The following is a 19,940-nucleotide window of genomic DNA, read 5'->3' as shown; positions in this document are numbered from 1 at the left end:
AGGGAGGTTGTTATGGGTAAGGTGGTTTAGCAGTTTATATGTATGCATCTTTCTAGTAGTTTGGATAGAGGAGAAAGGATAGAGATAGGTCTGTGGTTTGCAACCTCGTCTGATTCATCTCCTTTGTGTAGAGGGGTTATGACTGATTTTTTTTCCACAGAGTAGGGACATATGATTCCAAAATGGATCAATTTATAAGTATGTTAACTGGGTATGCGATAGTCGGTGGCAAGTTTTAAGCATTTTGATGGGAGATTGTCAGAGGAGGATGAGCAAGGTTTAAGCTTAAGGAGGAGTTTATGGATTGATGACACTTTAAAATAGATTGGGGTTTTACTTTATATACAGGGGATAAGAGCTCCCAAAATAGATTGAAATACATTTACAGAATATTGTTAGGTGAAATTATGATCAAGAACACAATATGTACTGCAAGTAGCAAGACACGTAGCAGAAGAGGATAACCTATGTCGAGTAAACTAATATACAGTAATTCAAAATACTGACTATATTTCAAACAGTATATGGAGGTGAGAAATAACAGAGTGTTCTGCTGCCAAAACAGCCAGAGTAATACAATGAGGTGAGGAGGAGTAATGTACTGGAGGAAAAATTAGGGACATGGAGAGATACAGTTTATTGTTATTAGAGAGATGAGAATGTAATGGAAGGACACTAGAGAGAAATTACATAGTAGCAACTGTCAGCTAAAGCGGTAGAAGATCATAGATTAGCAGTAATAGATCATTAAAGTGAGAGCTTCATTTGATGTTAGGCCATTACTACCTGTTAAGATATGGAGATGTTAATGAACTTGGAGTGAGAAAGGCATAGTTATAGTAAAGCAGGGGGTCGCGCATCTGTTTTGAGGTTTGTGCAGGTACAGTCCAGGTGTCAGATTTTTTTTTAGATTGGTCACAAAATTGGAAAGGTTGCTTGTTTGTCCAAGGGATAATGGGATAGAGTTCCATGAGTGGAATACATAGCTGGAATAGAGAGACAGAGAGAGAGGCACACACAGAGAGGTTCCTGCAGACAGTTGTTGTTTGTAGGTTATAAGGAGCAATTTGTTTTCAGATCTAAGTGGCCTAGCAGGGTGTTTGCATGCAATAAGTCTAGTAAGGCTTTGCTTTGTTCTGGTTTGTATATTAATTGTGGACTAGGAGTAGTTGGGTGTAAGTGAGCTGCTTGGGTAATTCATGCCAATCAAGCTGTTTTAGGGCTAAAAAGAAATAGTGGCAAATATTGCTATTGTACTGTAGCATTGGTTTTGTTTGTTTATTTTGGATGGAACTTGAAGGTTAAGCAGCACTACAGAGCCATATAGTAAAGTTGAAAGTGGGAATGTAGGGCATACCTCTCAAAGTAAGACATCTGGACAAAGCTATAAATAATGGGGAGACAAAGGCCCAAAAATAGGGACAATTTTAACTATTGCTCTTACAAACTTGGAAAGCTGCTAGAAGAACAGGTTTTGCATTAGCATGAATTTCCTGAAGGGTATGACATCTGAATTTTAAATGTCTGTTGCTATTTTCTGACTTAATCCTCAATTATTTGCTAGTAGCTTGCCAGAAAACTACCATTTTTTGTGAAACAGGCCAAAAATATGAGGCAAAAATCTGGACATTCTGTGAAAATCTGTACAGCTCAGAGGTATGGAGAGACCAGGAGTTTCCTGGATGAATCAGTTAACTAGATTTTTTTTCTATAGAGTGCACCTATGACAATTGATGATAACCAGTTGAACATGTAAGTCAAGTTTCAGGTTGTCATCAATTGTCATGCCTGGTAGGTTGGTACGGTGGATGACTTCTATAGGGGTGTTATCAGAGGCTGTTATTGAGAAATTTTGTTTGAGATGTGTAAAGGCTTTTGGGAGGAATAATATCATCTTTCTGGGGGACGGGGGGGGGGGGTTGAGTAGACACAAAGTTATCGAGACAGCTTTCAAATGAGAAAAAATGTGCTGTATGGAAAATCGGTTACTGGCAGAACAGATTAAAGTGGAGTTTTCTGCATATTGTGTAAGGGATGCTTGACAACTGACGTATGGTATGTGTGTAGGGGGGAAAAGAAACAAAGCCCAGCAGCACTATTTTATTAATAGGTAAGAACTGTTGTTCCTAGATACAAAATTGAGCTTTTTCAAGCAAAAATGTTTAATATGTTGGCAGTTAAATGGTAGTAAAATTGATCACATAACTGACAGCAGTTAATTAAATGTACTCAATAAAATACATGACAAACTGAAAATAACTAATAACTTTTAATAATGGCAAAACCATTACATAAAGACTGTGTGCGTAAATCATATAAAACATGGCGCAGTTAGCATCATTTCAATCTTCTCCCCTTTTAACAAACATTTAATGCTTACCACCTTGTTTAAAGCAGGTATAATAGTTCCCAGTTGGAGTTACCAGTTCAGTTCGCTTTGATCTAGAAGCAGTTGCAAATCAGCCTGTATTTCAGAAAGGACCAGTCTGCCCAATCCACAAAAGTGTTTATAAAAGCAATATGCCTAAACTTCTTTTTCATCCTGCAGCTGTGTTCATTTAAGACTGGTCCATTTCTTCTTGGTCCTACTACAGGTACTCATGTGCTAGTAAGCTAAAAGCACATCTGCTAGCTGCCACCTGCTTGAAAAAACAAGTGTCTGAACTTCTACTAGCCTGATCACTTGTACCTGCACAGCCCTCACAACACCCAATCCTATACAATACATAGTCCTACTAGAACCTAAACCCTAAACCTAAAACTTCCTACCAGTTCCCATCCCAACTCTTCACTCCAAAACCCTAAACCTCCACTCCCCAAAACCCTAAAATTCCTGATCACTGCCTAATCCTAAAAATCCAACACCCCCAAATCTAACTTCTCCAATCACTCCCTAACACAAACTCCTTTCCCACTCCCTAAAGCCAAAACTCCAACCTCTGTCCCTAAACCTAAATTCTCCATTCACTCCCAAAGCCTAAAACTCCCTTCACACTCCCAAACCTAGAACTCCAACCGTCCTCCCTAAACCTAACTTTACCAATTACTCCCTAACTCTAAAACTCCCTTCCCACTCTCCCCCCACAACTGCTTGCCAGAACTCTTATTTGAATTCCAGCATAAGGAGCATTTGCTCCCCTTGGCTGGTTACATGCATAGCCGTCCTTAGGCAATAGGCTAACTAGGTGGCTGCCTAGGGCACCACTCTAGCAGGGGTGCTTTTCCAGTATTTATTTAATGTAGGTAGACCAGGATGGGTCACCGGGTGGGGTGGTGGGGGGGCGCCGTGGAGCCCTTTTGCACTCTAGCAGGGGCGCTTTTCCAGTATTTATTTAATGTAGGTAGACCAGGATGGGGGCACCGGGTGGGGTGGTGGGGGCACCGTGGAGCCCTTTTGCCTAGGGCACCAGTTGACCTAAGGCCGCTCGTGGTTACATGAAATCATATGTGAGTTCGAGTGTGAGCAGCCTACCCATGTTACAAGTCTCTCTGAGTCCCTGGCTTCAGAACAGTGGGTTTTGAGTATTAGGACTTGAGTGCTTTTAGTAGAACCATTTTTAGGCTTTGTGTCATTCATTTGTTTTATTTTATCAAACTGAAGTTGCCTTTGACTGTATTTGTTTTGTGTTGCTAACTCTAAATTATACCAGGTTCTATAGCTAGTATTCCATCCCAAGTTACTTCTAGGTTTTATGTTATGTGCAAATAAAGAACAAGAAAAAAAACCCCAATAAATAAATAAAGGGATAATGACGATGTAAATTTACGTCCACAACTCACATTCACTTGAGCTCTAAGCGGAAACAAATTCTGAGAATACTGAAATGACTTTTGTATGACAATGCGCTTTTACAGAATACAAAATACAATTTTAGCAATTCAAGTACAAAATGTGTACTTAGTACAATAGTTTCCAAATTGGGTGTTGCGTAATGGGTGTTCGATGTATCATAAAATCTGGCTGCTCCATCTCTCATGAATGACCAAACCCATTTACAAGGTACATTATTTTTTGGTAAACAACACAGTAGCAAAAAAAAAAAAAAAAAAAAAATACAGTTAGTTTAATAGTTTGCAGAATTTCAAATGCAATTAGTGGGATCAACCATTATCAAGTATTATAAATGTTGGAATAATATTTTTTTGGACCTTGACTGCTTCCTGTTTTAAACTAGTGTATGGCTATACAAAAGTAATCTGTGTGTTTAATGGCTGTTTTGTAAGGATATGTGTGTGTCAAATAAGGATGTTCATGCAGTCAGTCTTACTTTATTCATTAATGAGTGGGAAGCAAGTGTGCTTATGGGCATCAGTGCCCTGGAGACGGCGATTGCATAATGATATGAGGATACTGTTTTCCTCAGGCTGACGAGTTATTGCTTTGTCTGTGTCATTAATCATTTAAGACAGGACTACAGCTAGCACCAGTAGGGTTTAAGAGGCAGCTACTAGACTTAATAGAAAAACAAAATGAAAAGATGAAAGAGTGTAGTACTGGAGGCCTATAGCTATGGGTTACAAAATTTTGTTAAAAAGTATTCAGTTAACACTGAGAAAATGGGGAGAAAAGGAAGTTTTAATAAGGTCAAAAACTGTAGAGAATTTCTGAAACAAGTAAGCAAAATGGTGGCTGAGAGTGGCAAGAACTTCAATTACTTTAATAGTTAATAACATTGCAAAAGTGATAACAGGTTTAGGGAGGGACCCTACTGATGCATAGGGACCATGCTCCCTTTTAGTGTATATTTTCTGGTGGACATAAAGCAATACATGATCAATTGGAACTTATTCTTGTAATTATGAAACACTAACATTTTAGGTTGCTTATTCTCTCTCACAGGAAAATTGTACATCTTATTAAGTCTGCTCTTCTGGGGTGGGGCCTTATTTGGTTGGTACCTCCAATGAGACTGGATTCTTCTATAAAGTTTTGTTTTCTTCAGCATGACATGCTAACAAACTTATCATATAAATCAAAGGGTGTTGTACAAAAGTGAGGACCTTGCAATTTAAATATGGTACTTCTACTGTGTCTTATGAGACAAGAAACTGATCTTTGGTTAAACTTAGTTAATAAACCTGAGGGATATTTGACAGCATCTTGCAGATTGACTACAGGACTATATCAGATGCTTTAATACAAAATAAAGAGAGAACAAAATATTAGAATTCCACATGAAGGACATAATTAGGAAAAAAAACATTCTTTTGGAACTGGAAGATTCTTTTTAGGTTGCCTAACATTTTCATGACTGAAATGGTACATAAATATTTTTTAACTTGGTTCTACTTAACTCTAGGCTGACAGTCTGAAAAATGTATCAGAAATAAACACAGACAGATTAAATGCGAAGGGATTTCCAGACAAGTAGAAGTTTTCTGGAGATCCTTAAAACATAAAACTCCTGTTAAATCAGAGATGAAATATAGTGTTTAGCAAGAAACATTATGCATTTTGTGCCAGGCTGAGAAAACAAAACAGCATTTTTTAATTTTCTGCAGACAGCAGAATTTTTATGGATGGCTGGCAGCAGGGGATACAGAGCAACAGTTATGACTTTTTTTCTACACGGTACCGGTACACTTTATAAACGTCACAAAGACAAGTAGTCTGCTCCACAGTCACTTTCACAGCCAGTCAGCTCTGTCCTCCCAACCTGTTACCGTCCCGCTATAGAATCAAGCAGTATTAAGTGACCCCCTTAGTTTTCCTCCAGTGGGCAGGAACTTTCCCCCTCAGGGAATGTGGCCTTAATGGCAATCTGTGTTGGTTTTGTCTGGCTTCAAGTATAAATAAGATTTCTAGTGTGGTCAGTGAATGGAATGGAATGGTGCACCTTCAGAAGGCCATCAACGGGCAATACTCAGAATGTTTAGGACAACATCAACCTCCATTTATTTTCTACTTAAATCCATCCCACTACGCAGCAAGCAAATCATGGCATCCCCTTGTCATGCTCCCTGCTTCACACAATTTACAGCAATCACTGCTGCTGTAGTTGCACTTTGCCTCTGTTAAGAGAAGTTAGTAAAGCAGCTATGTTTTCTCCCGCCTGCAGGAAGTAGAATCACTTTGGTGCTCAATTCTACCCCAATGTCAGCCATCCAGCTAGCAAGGCTTGTCACTGAATATGGGTTGCAAGTATCACAAGCAGTAGCAAAACACCTGTACCAACAGCTGGCTCAGAATTATTACAGTTACCTGGACTACAATATTTGTCTCAAGACAATGTTGTACATGAGTACTGAGTCCATTCCTACTGACAGAGATAAACCTGTTGACCCGATGGTAAGATGACAAACATGACACAAATTAGGTTACTAGCATGTTCACCATCACTGTACAGTTTGTCTACGTATTTTTATAACCAGGTAGGGGAAACCGTACAAGACCCACTTCAGACAAGAACATGACAAAAAGCACAATATTAAAAAAAAAAAAACATTACAGCAAAGAAATCTTCAAGAGTCATAGTACAGTACAGGCAGATATCAGTCAGAGAATGACAGTGATGCACCCTGTAATAAATTATGCTTAAAAGGAATTAATATAAAACAATATACAAATAACTGATTTCTGTTTGTTACATTAATTGACGTGGTTCACTTTTAATGCATACATAAAGTTATTGAGTGACTGTAAAGCAAGTGCACTAGTAAATTTATATTAAGAATAGCTGGAGCTCAGACTAAAGAAGCATACATATTTTGCTAATCTTTTAGCTCCTGTGAAACAAATTCCAGGTTGGTAAGAGTTATTTTTGAAAAGGATCTTGCAGCTGTTAGCAGTTTAAAGCTGATCCTGTAAGTGAAAGCACATCTTGGTCTGAAAATCTAAGGTGTAACGGTAAGTTTTCATTATAAATTCATTGGCAAGAAGACAACAATATTCCATGCTTAGTATCTTTAATGTTAAAGTAGCTAGAAGTGTTATATGTGAAATACTCAAAAATCCAGCTGGCTAAATAGGGGGATCCTAAGCAAAAGACCAGCACTGGTAGAGTTTTTAGTAGAATCTAGAACAGAAGCTGCTGTTAAAAAAGGAATAATTACTAGATCATACAAAACACTGCATGATAACTATAAGAATCAATCAGAGAAGGTTAGAAAGGACCGGGATGAAAAACTGGATAAGCAATTCACAAAGAAATAATGGGGGATATATGTATGTCTCCCAAATATGCAATAAAAGCTAGAAGATTTAGGATCTTTGCTTGTAAGTGTTTACATAGGTATTTTTATACCCCAAGTAGACTCTAAAGAATTTTTCCTCAAGTAGAGAGAAAATGTTGGAAGTGTGATCGGGAAGAAAGAGGGAACATATTTTCTGGGAGTGTAATGAGTTGGCAGACTTTAATGATTCCCTCCAGACTGCTCTGTTAGAAATACTGGGTGCGCAAATTTGTGTAACTAAGGAAATTATTTTATTGAGCTATGGCACAGAATCTCAATTGCCTAACCACAGTAAGGAATTGCTGAATCTAATTATGGTGGCTGTCAAAAAAAGCAGTTACTAGAAAATGGAAATCAGGAAAATGGAAAGGCCTCACTGAGTCCAACGACTGATGTCAGAACCATGGCCTTAAGCTCGATGCCAAATGTGTCGTCATTCCCTTTGGGAAAAACCCACTTCCCATGAATTACCACATCAATGGTAGTCCACTGAACACAGAAGGCGTTATAAGATATCTGGGAACACAGGTTGACAGCAACCTCTCTTTTGACCACCACACTGCCACTGTGGTCAGAAAGTTCTTCTGTGTGGCACATCTCATTACTAAGGGTTTTTCTTAGGGTTTTGCTTCCAGGAAGAAAAAGTTCATTGTCTCCCTCTACTCTTCCCTCATTAGGCCAATCATAGAGTACAATGCCCCATTTGGTATGTACCTCACTAGACACCTGCAACTGGAGAGGCCACAAAAGTACCTCACAAAGAGGATCCTAGGCCTTAAACACTTGTCCTATATGGACAGACTCAAAAAACTCCAACTATTCTCCGTCTCATATCGCCTGCTTAGAGGCGATCTCTGCTTGACTTACAAAGCCACATCTGACCCAGCTCTGTTAGAAATGCTACATCTATAGAAATCCCAATCCCACTGCACCACACGCTCCAGAGACCGCAACTTCATTACCACAATCACCAGAACGTGCTGGAGGAACAGGTTCATACCCCAGAGACTGCCCATACATGTCAGAGTACCTCTTCAAGAGAAATCTTGATGAGTGGATGGGAAATAGAAAATTCACCACGGGGATCACTCCAGTGGCTCTACTTGACAGAGGCACTGGGAACTAAGGTCGGGTGGCATGATGCCAGTGTAATCCTATGGGCTAGGCTTGTAAAGGCTCCAGGGCCATTAGCCTAGTACACACCTACAAACCAACTGTACTAGAAGTAGTGAATATACAAATAAAACAACTAGAACTGAGATCTTTAGAAAGGGGTAGGAACAAATTACATATGAAAAATGGGAATTGTGGGAACAATACATGCACAGGAGGAAAGAGGTTTAAAAGAAGGTAGGATATGAATGAGCTATGTAATGTGTGACTGACAATAACTGGATAGATTATAAGTGATGTATAATGTTTGCAACTACAATTATGTCAATATGGTTTGTTTTCATTTAAATAAATGTATGATTGTCTATGTCAGCTGTGATAATTTAATAAAGATGTTTCTTGTTTAAAAAAAAAAACGCTAACTGTACGAAAATTCCTGTCCTAATTTTCCACTAGATAGCACACTTCCTGGCAACATTATTATACTCTGTATCCATCTTGTTTTAGCATCTGCTGCTTTTGTTCAGCCTCCAATGGGAGCCAATAGTACAGCTTATGTATCCCAATCCCTCCCATCTCAGTTAGGAGAGTTGTAATAAGAGTTCTATCCCCCACCCAACTGCCATTCTATCTACTAGAACTTGCCAAAAAAACTTACTTATTGGTGTCACAGTCAGGAGCAAAACATCTGCAGCAGCAAAGCTGTTAAGATTTAAGTTGTTATCTCTCTTTAGAATTCTGTTTGATTTTTAGTTAAACTGCATGAACTCTTTTATGACAAGCACCAATGAATCTTGAACATCCCTCTGAGTCGCCATCAGTTTAGGCATATGAAAGTTCAGTTTAATATCGCACCTGATGGATGGCACATCATGGATGCAGGACCCCTTATAACGTACACCAGTGCCAATACTAAATCATAAATCCCAGCACACAGTGTGGGAATAGAACCTGCAGCCTTCTCATCTTTCCAGGTTCAAAGAGTTCCTGGTAGCAGTGTTTGACATCTGCTGGATAGCTTCTCTGGATTTCAGGCATTTAGTGCTAAGCATTTTGATATTCACTCCATCAGACCAATCCCTTTCTTTGGTGTTGCTCTTACACTTTTCCTTTTCTCAAAAGTCACTCCTTAACAATCCACTCCTGACTTTATGGGTGAAGATGAAGCACTCCAACTCTGTGGCTAAGATTTGGACTTCTTTGCGTCATGAATCTGACTAATCACATTATTTCATGCTCCAATCCTTTACACTCCAAAAGACTAAAAGGTACAATCTTCTTCTTTAATCTTTATGCATTTATCTCTTGTAACTTATCAGATAGACTTAAAGCCAACCCAACCGAACCCAACCCAGAGTGTCACTTTTAATTGTCTTATCTGTGTTAGCCACTATTCAGCTCCAGGATGACCATTTTTTAAAATGGCATAGATTACCAATGTACATTCAATATCCTGATATTTTAACAACTGCAAAAAAAAAAATATATATATATATATATATATATATACATACACACACACACACTCTTTCAGACAGGACTGTCTTCCTGGTAGCCTCTCCCTGATTAAGGCCTTACAAATGTTTGTTTGTGTCTTTCGGCTTTTCCCGGTTAGGGGTCGCCACAGCAGAACTCCGGTACACTAATGATTGGCAGTAGAGTTTTACGTGCTGGCTTGCCGGGCCTAACGCACACCCTTCAACGAAGGAATGCCCATTCACGCATGTCACCACACAGAAGACGCTCTAACTGAGAATCGAACAGGCAACGTCTAACTGTGAGGCGACAACGCTACAGCAGCAAAATGGCATAAGATTACCAACGTACATTCTATATCCTGATGTTTTAACAACTGCAAAAAAAAATATATATATATATATATATACACACACACACACACACACACACACACACACACACACACACACACACACACACTCTCTCTTTCAGACAGGACTGTCTTCCTGGTAGCCTCTCCCTGATTAAGGCCTTACAAATAAGAGTGGAAAATCCTGTATCTCATATCAGGTCTGTAATGGTAGTGTAAGTGGAAACAATAACAGGAATACAAAACACTAACACGTAAAGTTGCCAAACAGAATTATTATGATGTGTAGCACTATGATTTCTGGCCAAAACATTAAAAAAAAGCAAAGAGCACCGCTTTGGCTTTTTATGAAAAAGTGCAAGCTGCTGGGTGTCATTAATCTTAAGTCATGGAATTTCTAACCGACCTAGTCATTTTATGAAGCACACAGCCTATGCCATAACACCTCTAACTAGTTAAACTTTTTTCTTTTATTTTCAGTTCAGTCATATTTTTTCTTATTTTTATTTTTAACTCTTAACCCACAAGAAAAGTGCAAACCTGTAACAAGAGAGCCTAAACAGAATTTCAGACCTAAGACATAGAAAAGGCTATACTACACAACAAGTTAGAGATGTTTTATATGTTAATTATCCAATATTCCTTCTGCAAATGAGCCTTATTTTTAACTATTTTAACGTTCAAGCAATTGCACATGCAGGAAAAAAAATCTAGAAAGGAATATGAATGTCAGCAATAAGGCAACTGTACTTCTCAAAATAATAAAGCAGTTCATTGATATGCAACTGTGTGTTTCTATATAACTCAAGATCATTTTACTTCATTTCACCTTTAAGTAATCAGAGGTAACATTTTAAATAGCTAGCACTGCATCACTGCTTCAGATACAAGCCATCTACATGGGCTATTGAAATTAAGTTTTGCAAGGCAGAAACTGGTCCTAATATTCTGCTAGCATTTCATTACATATCCTTCCTCAGGACACCTTAGAGCAATGACACCAGGGGGGCTTTAGACTGTTCTCTTTTATTCAAGCAAGACAGGCACAATATTTTCTGGCTGTTCTTATTATTCTTCTGTCTACAGGTGCCCCAAACATCCCAATCAGAGTGAGATTTATAAACACAGTGACCCATGGAATAAGGCTGATACACAAATGAAACATAAATCAAAATCCAAATTAAAAAAATAAATAAAATAAAGACCACAGTGATACCAAAAAACCACTGCAGAATAGATTAATTCCCTGTATACAGTTTTACCCACCTATGCATACAAAGTGCTCCTCGTACAGAACACCTATGCAAATGAACCACCACATATTACCTGTGATTTGGAAATGCAAGCAGAACTAATTACAAGCTGTACTTCTGACTAGCTGAATTCTCCTTAAAAAACAGAAGTTCAGACTACCACAGCAGAATATTTCCAAACAGTTTATTTAGGTAAGCGCTTTCAAGGACTGCACCGCTTCTTCAGACCATAAAACAGAATAAAATCAAGATAAAAAACTAAATTAATTAAAAAGAAATTATGAACTCACCATAACGTTCCATCTGACTAGTTCTACTTCATTTGTCTTCAACCTGTGGGATACCAGATCCAAGCTGGCAACTTTACTAGCATCTGCTCCGAGCTCCAAGCTCCTCCCTTTACCTATAATATCCCTCCAGTAGCTTCCAACCCCCAGATCTAGTTTGCTGAACCTTATACTGATAACCCGACATGAAAAAATACTTCTGACCTACAACTGCAGCCCATAGGCTGTTCATATGCCAAGGTCCGGGGGAAGGAGGGAGGGATGGTTGAAGACAAATAAAGTAGAACTACTCAGATGGAATGTTATGGTGAGTACATAACTTCTTTATCTGAAGTAGTTTACTCCATTTGGTCTTCAACCTGTGGGACAGAGTCCCCAGCTACTAAACTCCTGGGAGGCCCTCATGGAAGGCTATTCCAGAGCACCGCGGAACCAAAGGATGCTCTCCTTCTGGAAGTCAAATACAATTTGTAATAAGAAATAAATGTATGCAATGAGGATCAAGCAGCTGCAGAACAAATGTCATCCAAAGACACTCTAGACCAAAAAGCTACAGACGTAGCCATCGATCTAGTGGAATGAGCTCTCACCTGACCTGGAGGAGACATGCCTCTGTCCTTATAGACCTGAAGGATGCATGAAGAAATCCATCTAGCAATACTGGCCTTGGAGACAGGTTTCCCCAAAAAGGGTTTATAGAAGGATAAAAACAATTGATCAGATTTATGGAATTTTTTTGTCCTGTGTAAATAGAATCGTAACTGTCTATGAAAATCCAACAAGTGCAGTTTGTATTCCATCTTGTTAGTAAAATTAGGAAAGAACACAGGCAAATTGATGGTCTGATTGATATTGATTGGTGATGCCACCTTAGGAAGAGAGGATGCATTGGTCCAAAGGGAAACCCTGTCTTTATGAAAAATCATATAAGGTACTTTGATGGACAAGGCCTGCAGTTCTGAAACCCTTTTGGCAGAGGTAATAGCCACCAGAAAAGCTGTTTTCCAAGATAAAAATTTCAGATCTACTGTCGCAGCAGGCTCGAAAGGCGGAGCGACCAAAGCTTGAAGAACCATAGTAAGGTCCCAAGGGGGAACAGGATCCTTGACCAGGGGGACGTAACAAAAAGGTGCCTTTAATAAAGGCTTTACACAGTCTGGAGGTGGCTAAAGAGGCAGAATTCTTGCCCACATGAAAATGAGAAATGGCAGCCAACTGAACCTTGACCGTAGAAGAACTAGCTCCGTGTTGAAATATATCAGCTAGAAAATCAAGAATGGCAGAAATAGGAGCCATGAAGGGGTCTAAACTCCTTTGAGAGGCCCAAAAGGAAAAACATTTCCACTTGCTGCAATAAACCTTCCTGGTCGAAGACTTATGAGCAGCCACCAGAATAGATCTAACTGAGGAGGATAGTCCAGGAGTCCTAGCAATCATGGGAACTGCAGCAGCCAAGCTGTGAGCTTCAAACTATCCAGATTCGGATGAAGCACCCACGAAGGGTGTGAAATCAGATCCTAAATGGGATCCAGGATCCAAGGTGGAGCCAGAATGTAAGACCAAAGGAAGGGAAACCATACCTGGCGAGGCCAAAACGAGGCAATGAGGATCACTTTGCTCCCCAGTTGACGAGCTTTCTGTAGAAAGCTCGGAATAAGAGGTACTGGCAGGTAAGCATACAGAAGACCGGGAGGCCAAGTATGGACTACAGCATCTCTGTGGGGACTCCCCTGGCAGGGGGTTCAGAGCGAAAAACTTGTTGCACTTCGCGTTGGAAGGACATGCAAAGAGATTGCAGCAAGGTTGACCCCACCCACAAAAGATCTGTTCTGCTAATGAAAGATTCAGAAACCACTCATAAGGAATCAGAATAATCTAACTTAGCCTGTCTGCTAGGATGCTGGACCATCCTGGAATATGCATTGCAATGAGAAAGCGACCGGTGGAGATCGCCCATTTTCACACGCTCATGGCCTCATGACAAAGGGGGTAAGATCTGGTCCCTCCCTGTTTGTTGATATACCAGACCACTGACATGTTGTCTGACTGAATTGCAATCATTCCCAAAGGAAGAAAGGCATGAAGGGCCTGCAACGCTAGAAGGACAGCCCTCATCTCTAGGACATTTATGTGCAAGTTGGTCTTTACAGGGGACCACGGGCCTCGGACTGTCCTGCCCGAACAATGCCCCCCCACCCGAGTTGGGAGGTGTCCGTGGTCACTGTGGCTTGGGCCAGGGCTGGAACAAAAGGGTCGACCCTCCAGAATGTCCTGAGAACACATCCACCATATGAGGGATGACCAACAAACTCGACTGAGTTGAATTGGATATGCCAATGGTAGTTCCAACAGGGACCATTGTACAGCTAGAGTCCACTGTAGAATTCTGATGTGTAACCAGGCACACGGGAGAAGAGTTATGGTCACCGCCATCGAGCCTAAAGCTCTCAACACCGATTCTGCCATTGGGAGATGAGAGTGGTAGATCAGGGAGACATGCATTCTCAGATTTTGTACTCACTCCGAGGTCAGGAAGATTTTGCACTGTAGAGTAGCTATCCTGGCGCCAATGTAGTCTATCACCTATACAGGATCTAGGAGTGATTTGGATGCGCTGATTGTGATCCCCAAACGCACAGCAAGAATCAGGAAATAATCCCTTGTTTGGAAGAGTAGATGCCTGGTGGAAGCAGTGAGGAGCCAATCATCCAGGTATGGAGAGACCTGAATCCCCTGAAGACTCAGATGAGCCGCTACCACCGCCATCACTTCGGTGAACACCCTGGGGGCTGTGGTGAGACCAAAGGGTAGGGCTCAAAATTGGTAATGATTGACTCCTAGCTGGAAGCGGAGGAACCTCCTGGAGCTTCTGTGCATCTTTATGTGATAGTAAGCATCCCGGAGGTCTAACGAGCACATCCAGTCGCTCCCTTGCAGGTACGGCATGATGGACTGTAGTGTGACCATCCGGAACTTCTCTTTAGCAACTGACAGGTTCAGGGTAGAAAGGTCCAGAATGGGCCTCAAGTCCACTGTTTTCTTTCGCACCTAAAAGAACCTGGAGTAGAAGCCCGATATGGACTGATCTGGGAGGACGGTTTCGATGGCTCGTTTTTCTAGCAGCTTGGAAATTTCCTGTGCTGCTGCCTCCCTTTGCATGGGTGGTACATCCAGGAGGTGTTTGGGAAATTTGGGGGGACCCACAAAGGGGATAGAGTATCCTCTGGATATGATTTGGAGCACCCAGCGGTCTGATGTTATGGACTCCCATACCACTAGGTGCAAGGACAATCGTCCCCCGACTGCCTCCAGAGTAGAGCAGTCGGGCCACCTCTCAGGGTTGCTGCTCGGGTCTGTTCGAGAAAGGTTCTTGAGACCCAAAATTCCTTGGACCCCCTCTGACTCTGGGCCGGCATCCATTCTGTCCCCCTCTGCCTCTGGGGGAAGAAGAGCCCTGAGTGTCCCGGGAATAGTGTGACTTCCGAAACCACATCTTCTTTTGCCCTCTCTGGTTCCAGGAAAAGGACCTTTGAGGGTTCAAGAAGCAGATCCCGATGGCAGACAGTGTCTTCCCGTCCTTCTCACTCTGGACTAATGTCTCTTTGACAGTCTTACCAAAGAGACTAGAGCCGTCATAAGGGGCATTGACAAAGGACACTTGAAAGGTTCCGAAAACTGACATAGTCTGAGCCAGGTGCTGGGCCTCATGGACATGCCGGACCTAGCCGCTCCTTCAGCAGCATGTGAAAAGAGTCGCATGGACGTGTGTTGGAGACTGCTTTCAAAGGGGCCATCCTCACAGAGAACAAGATCCTGTCCTCCTGCGACATGGACTTAGAGGGAGACTCATCCAGCTCCTTTATCAGATCACACTGGAGTCTGGTGACATGGGCCAGGTAGTTCAGAGCCCTAATTGAAAAGGTAGCTGAAGCGTAAACCCGCTTCCCTAGGCAGTCCAGAATCTGCGACTCTCATTCAGGAGGATGAACCGAGGAACACTCCTGGGCAAGTTCCTTCTTTGTGGCTGCTGCTACCACCATAGCGTCTATGAGGGAGCCCTTGTTCCATGCTGGCCTGTCTGTGGGGGGACTCAAAATTTTGTCGGGTCTTTTTGGAATTGGTTCCATGGTGTCCGGCTCCTTCCATGCCCGCAAGGTGTCCAGGTCCACCAAAGGATATGCAGGAGGGGACACCCAGGAAGTAGATGGGCCCATACCGAAAGCCTCCAGGAACACAGACTCATCAGAGGAAGGTTTGGGGGCAAACCAACCTTCCCATTGGCATAGGATTTCCATGATGTCTCCAAAGGATACATCTTTGGGAACTGACCTAGGGGAACCTTCTCCATCATCCAAGTCCATATCCTCAGTGAGGGACTCAGGGGAGTCCAAGTGCCTCCCCTTGCACGTATGCTTGTGAGGCACCTCTCTGGTGGGGCTCTCCAGGGGGAACTCGCAAGCCACTTGTTCCTCAGGGGGAACCGTCTGGGGCTCCTCGATCACGGGCTGTCCCTCTGGTAAAATGATGGGGACCATAGAAAGAGCCAATGGGGGTCTGGATGGAGTCCAAGGGGGCAGTCAGGGGTCTCGATCCCGCGGAGAGAACCCTTTCTAACATGTCAAATGCCGGACAGTAAACCTCCTGAGAAACCAATAAGGAGGCTAGTCTCCCCGGGTCAGACGAAAGAATCGGAGCCGGGCCCGAAGTGGACGGAGCTCCAAGGGAGGGAACTTGGCCCGACAAAGGCGGAGCCGATGAAAAAGGCTCCAGCTCCGAGAGATGCTCGGATCCGAGCTGGTCAGATCCAACATGCTCCAGGCAGCTGTCGGCGTCGAGGAAGCAGGTACCATCAGCACCGACCCCCTGACTAAAGCCATCCTCGGATCCAAATGCTTCAAACCCAATGGATGGATTGGAGAAGGATATATCGGCTGGAAAAAAGGAAGCAAGCTCCCCCCTCCTGAGGGAGAGGGGGTTGGCAAGACCCCCATCTGGATCTGAGTACGGATGAGCCTCCTCATCATTTTATCCATATCAACCTCAGACAAAGACCGAGTGGACCTTGACGAGGCCATGGACTGAGGCCCTAGAAGCTGAGCGTGTCTCCTCTGGCTCCGGGGAGAACCTCAGAGATCGGAGCCGAGGGGAGTCACGGATCCTTAAAGTTCTGACTGGTGAAGGGAGGTCTGGAAACCTCTTGCGCTTTTCCCTCTACTTCGACTCTCTCTCCTTCTCTCTGCCCCTTTTTTGCTCCGCTTCCACAGGCTTTTGCACAGGAAGTTGAGTCCCAGCCTGGGAGGGAGGACAAGCCAGGGGAAGAGAAGAAGGAGAGGCGGCCACAGCAGACGCTGTGACTGAAGCTGAAGATGAGGCAATAGTCTCAGAAGGGGGAAGAAGGCCTTTCAGGGCCAACTTGGCCTTCCTGTCTTTAATGGCGCGTGGGTTGAACCCTGCGCATATAGTGCAGTCTGTGCTCAGATGGGCCATGCCTAAGCACATAACACACAGAGTGTGGCCATCCGTAGGGGATAACTTATGGCCACACTCGGTGCATCTTTTGAAAACAGGCTTGTCAGCCGTAATGTGAGAAAAAGAATAACTAAAAAAGAAAATGTTATTTCTTTCTTGCTGAGAACACCCACTCACCACACTCGCACACAGAACAATTTCGGGGGGGGGGGGGCAAAAAATACACACAACTATTCTAACTAAGCTAACTACCCTAAAACTATGAAACTCAACGCACCAAGCGAGGGGAGGAGAAAGGGGAATATACTCTATCACTATCTAAAAATTTTTAAAGGAAAAAAAAAAAAGAGATATTTTAAAGTTTTTGCCCACTGAAAACTTGGAGCTCTAGAGATCACGATGCATAAGCTATTTGTGGCAAATGAGATCTGGGGAGCTGGAAGGTAGTGGAGGTGTATTATGGGTAAGGGGGGAGCTTGGAGCAGACGTTAGTAAAGTTGCCGGCTCAGATCCGATACGGATCTGGTATCCCACAGGTTGAAGACCAAATGAAGTAAACTTACTTCAGATATAACAGACATCAGTAGAGAATCAAAACCAAATGAGCCAATAGGAAAATACAATTAATAATTCAATGAACCAGCCCTTGTGCTTGTAAAGCTGGTTTTAAAGGAACCTTGCTGTTAATTCCTGGTTCCCTATATGCCTGAAGAGCAATAATCCATTTCAACTCTGCTTGTTCTACTTTATTAACAACATCAGCAACTCTAATGTCTTCATAAATAATTTGTAAAACTAGAAAACAAAAGTTATTATTAAAAATGGAAACATGTCGTGCAAGTGCATTAGTAGCTGAGCAATTTCTAATGTCACTTAAATGTTCCAGAACCTATCCCTTAAAGGGACGATTAGTCTTTCCCACATAAAAACATTGGCAATGATTACATGCAGCTAAATACACAAAATCTGAGGTCTTACTGTCTACATAAAACCTTGGTTCAAACATTTTTTTTTTCAGTAGTGGGATAAATAAAATATTTTTCAATGGAAATGCATTCTCCTCCCCAGCTGATGTACTGTCCAGCTTACAGAGATCAGCAAAAACATCTGTGCATATTGTAAAAATACAGGTGAAATGACATTTCTTTGGGGGGGGGGGTACGAAAATCCTATTGGTTACAGAATCCCCTGTAGCGCAGTCAACAACACACAGACCTTGCATACAGCAGCAATGCTGGGACATTCCATTCAATAGCAATGCTCATTTAAATGATTCCTCCTCATGATATACTACATATTACATCACATGTACTGTAATGTTATGCCACCTACAGTCACAGGCAATGAGCTCAACATGTTTGTGAATTCCTCTTGCCCATAACTGCAGACAGCAGCACTCTATAGATGTTAAGACTCTAAATTAGCAGTACTATTAGACTGCAGTTCGATGTGTGTCATGTTACTACTGTGATTCAGGACTTGCTGTAACAGCAGACCTGCACATTAAACTTTAGTGTGTACTACTGCATTATGGGAGTGCACACTATGTGTATCATCCCCAGGCTGACTCACAATCAAACATTCAGCCGTATTAAAAAAAAAAAAACAGGCTTTCACTGGCTACCATCTTTTTCTGAGTAAAAGGTAGAAAACAGTATTTACTAAATTCGGAAATCTGAAAATGTGTCTCAGTGAAAAATGTTAGCACCTGCTTGAAAGAGAAAGGTGCTTAACATAACTTTTAGCGGAAAAAAATTGAACCAGATTTTATTACCTGCTTCATAAAAAAGAACGCATGCAGTTCATTAAAACTTTCACTTCAGCACAATGTTCTAGCATCATAATTTTTTTTCACGTCATAAACCAGATAATTCAAGCATTCATATATGGTATTCATCTGGGTGGTTACCAGCTCCTCTATCCAAGGTGCAAGTAAAAAGAATGAGACAGCAGCAACCACCTAGTACACTTCATTAACCATGACAATACGCTCTTGTCCAGTTATGTTCTGAATTAAAAGGAATGGTAATATGTGGTGTAAAATGTTTTACTGATGTTACTATAACTATTTAAACAGGATACCAGCCAGCCAGACAATTCAGTTTCAGTGACGAAATAAACTAGTGTATATGTTTTTAAAATACTGCAGGCACCTCTTTACTCATCTTAAGAGACAGAAAATGAATGTTAGATCATTCTAAAATGAAAAAGCACTGCAACTGTGTGTGAGTATACATACATATATGTATGTATATATACACACACACACACATATATCTACCTATATCTACACACTATATATATATATATATATATATATATATATATATATATATATATACACACACACAATATATATATATATATATATATATATATATATATATATATATATATATATATATATATCCCCTCCCCAGTACTATAAATATCACCTTAGGTCTCCCCTGAAAAGAGGCCACTAGCTTATTGGGACTAACCCGATCAGCAAAGCAAAAATAAAAAACAAAATAAATAAATAAAAAATAAAAGTGTGTGTGTGTGTGTGTGTATGCTTAAAAGGACTCTCCCCTTGCAGAAGTGAGAGTATAGCCTCTGTGGTCAGCCCACTGCATGTCCCCTTCCAGGTGTGCACAGAAGTAGGTCTTGCAGCAAATATTCTCAAACAACCTCTTTTGCCTGAAAATGAAGGATCCTCTTGGTCAATTTTTACCTCAGTGAGTGACTAACCAAGAGGACACTGAGACAGTTGGGACAAAATGAACAAAAAAAAAGTCCTTGAAACATTTTTCCCATGTTCCATGGATGCTTCTGACT

The 19,940-nt window shown here is 41.5% G+C and overlaps 1 protein-coding gene across 2 annotated transcripts in view; it reads right to left on the bottom strand.

Annotated features, from left to right (window-relative positions):
- The window catches only part of LOC122796326 (reticulocyte-binding protein 2 homolog a-like), a 316,928-nt gene that overhangs the window by 79,409 nt on the left and 217,579 nt on the right, over window positions 1–19,940 (bottom strand). The window lies entirely within an intron of this gene.

This window comes from Protopterus annectens, chromosome 3.part0, assembly GCF_019279795.1.
Source record: "Protopterus annectens isolate FY-2018-M chromosome 3.part0, PAN1.0, whole genome shotgun sequence".
In the NCBI taxonomy this organism is placed as follows: domain Eukaryota; kingdom Metazoa; phylum Chordata; order Ceratodontiformes; family Protopteridae; genus Protopterus; species Protopterus annectens.
The sequence above is the reverse complement of the archived record's forward strand: the minus strand, read 5'-3'. Positions and strand labels throughout refer to the sequence as shown.